The sequence below is a fragment of the Aegilops tauschii genome, chromosome 7 (assembly GCF_002575655.3).
Source record: "Aegilops tauschii subsp. strangulata cultivar AL8/78 chromosome 7, Aet v6.0, whole genome shotgun sequence".
In the NCBI taxonomy this organism is placed as follows: Eukaryota; Viridiplantae; Streptophyta; class Magnoliopsida; order Poales; family Poaceae; genus Aegilops; species Aegilops tauschii.
In genome coordinates, this window is record NC_053041.3 from 24,265,613 (window position 1) to 24,268,153 (window position 2,541).

Here is a 2,541-nt window from a genome sequence, read left to right on the forward strand (position 1 = left end):
GTAGGCCAAACTAAACCGATAATTCGAAGAGACTTGCAAACACTACAAGGAAAAAGGCTACTAGCAGCGCGGGTAAAATGGCTACTAGCAGCGCGGGTACCCGCGCTACTAGTATCGCGCTACAGCTAATAGTTAGTAGTAGCGCGGGTGAAACCCGCGCTACTAGTAATGAAATAGTAGTAGCGCCTTAGGTTTTGTCCCATGCTACTACTAAAAAGTTAGTAGTAGCCTGGATGCAAACCCACGCTACTACTCATGAAGTAGTAGTAGCGCGTCTGGTGTTGTGTTTTCCCACGCTACTACTAACTAATTAGGAATTAAAAAAATAAAATCCACCAATTCCATTCTATGCATACAATTCCAACTAAAACAAACACATATTTGCAATAAACCAGCAGCATTACACATCATTACTAATCCAAGATTTATAATAAACCAGCGGCATTAGAGCACATCCTGTAAGAGCATACATATTATCATGGCTTTTCATGCCTTCAATTAAAACACCTACACTTCTTGAAGTCACTTACTCCCAGCTAGTGCAAACACAGTTACAAGCAAACCAAAATGCATAAAAACACCAAACAGTGGCATCCTATCTCTCCAAATGATCCGCTCCCTCTGCATCCTTCCAAGCATCTTCACGATAAGCAAATCCGCAGGAAAAAAGTCAACTTAGCATGTACTCCCTCTGTCAACTATCCAGAGTAGATTTTATCCATTGCCCTGGCCATGTTCAAGAAACACTAAATCAACTATCCAGAGTAGATTTTCTTCCTTGCGACGAATGAACTGGTTTGCAAACAAAAATAGAACTCCGTTACTAAATATTGACTTAATGTGGAAGAAGATAAATTCTGGTACCTTTATAAAAATCTCCCTACTAATGTAGTAGCACATGAAGTAACAATCATAGGTATATCACCATCATGGTTACAAAAGCTTTTGTGCAAAACTATAAAGCAGTAGAAGTTAGAGACGTGAATCATTAGTTTCACATAGGAAACAGAAACATATGATATTAGATGAAAGGCAGCAAGCATACTCTTTCTCAAACAAACTTCTCGTCTGTGTACATAATAGTAGCATGGAGTGGGCACTGCTAGTGCATGGTTAGAAAACGCTCTACTGACCATGCTTTCTACCAAGCTAGATATTTATGCAGTATACCACATACTAAGCTTGTGGTTAGTTGATCCGTTGGTTTGCTGTAAAATATTAGGGAAAGAAAGGGCGTAAAGGATGATGAGATGATGGACCTATGTTTCAAATTATACCTGATATGAACTGCAATTACCATAACTTTGCTTGCCACCTCATAGATGTTGAAAAAAAAGTCTTGACAGCAAGGAAACTTCAAACGATACTTCCATGGCATGACAAATGAATGACTTCCCTGCACAAATTGTACTGCTAGAATAAGAAAATTAATGCAAGATCCATGATGTGTTCATTACCATTTGTGTCATCCTCTGTATGGTACTTAAGCTATCACTAGTAGAAAAGAGGGCTTTGGTTCAGGCCGGGTCAGCCCATTAGTCCCGGTTCAGTCCAGAACCGGGACCCATGGGGGCACTGGTCCCGGTTCGTGAGGCCAGGGGCCTGCCGGGACTCGTGGGGGCATTGGTCCCGGTTCGTCTGGCCCCTTTGGTCCCGGTTGGTGGGACGAACCGGGACCAATAGGCCTCGCTCCTGGCCCACCACCATTGGTCCCGGTTGGTGGCTTGAACCGGGACCATAGGCTGCCCTTTAGTCCCGGTTCATACCACGAACCGGGACCAATGAGGTGCCTATATATACCCCTCGCCCGCGAGCAGAGCACTCTGGTGCTCTGTTTTTCTCTGGCCGGCGAGGGGAGGGCTTTGTGGTGCTCTAGCTCACCTCCAATGCACATGAGGTGTTCGATGAAATGCCCGAGCCACACTAGTTAAGCTTTCTCGTCTTGAAGCTCGACCTCAAAGCTCCATTTTCCTCAAGATTTGTCTAGGTTTAGCGGCCCGTCACGTCCCATTCCCGTCTTCACCGCCGTCGATCGCCCGCGCCGATCTCGTCGCCGGCACCACCGTGGTGAGCCTCTTGTTCTTATCTTCTTTCTGAAAGAAAAAATTCTTACTTTAGATAGATACTTGTCTAATTTTCTTACTATTTTATTGCTTGTTATTATATAGTGCGATGGTTTTGGTATCCTCCCCCGTCGGCCCTCGTCCTGTCTATGATTCGGATGTGGTATATATTATCGTTATAACTATTGGTTCATTTATTGTTTATGTAAATTATGCCGACCAACGTGACTTAGATTTTATTTATCTAGGAGGTATGTGAACTGGAAATTCCAAGCGACCCTATTGTCGAGAGGTTAAATTTAGATGAAGAAGAAAACAATTTCTTGAAGGAAAAAATAAAAAAAATTGAGGAGGAGAAGATGATATTGGAGTTGCATGTTGCGGATGTCGTCGATGATCACAAGATCAAGATGGATGCAATGCGCTTGAAGATTAGAAAGATTAGAAAATATGCCATTCATACCGAGGCTTGGTATCA

The 2,541-nt window shown here is 43.1% G+C and overlaps 1 long non-coding RNA gene across 1 annotated transcript; it reads right to left on the reverse strand.

Annotated features, from left to right (window-relative positions):
- Window positions 1–358: 358 nt before the first annotated feature.
- LOC120969915 (uncharacterized) lies at window positions 359–1,486 on the reverse strand. Its single transcript, XR_012188759.1, has 2 exons — window positions 865–1,486; window positions 359–726 (listed from the first exon to the last, which is right to left on the reverse strand). It is a non-coding gene; the product is annotated as an uncharacterized lncRNA (long non-coding RNA).
- Between the last annotated feature and the right edge of the window lie 1,055 nt (window positions 1,487–2,541).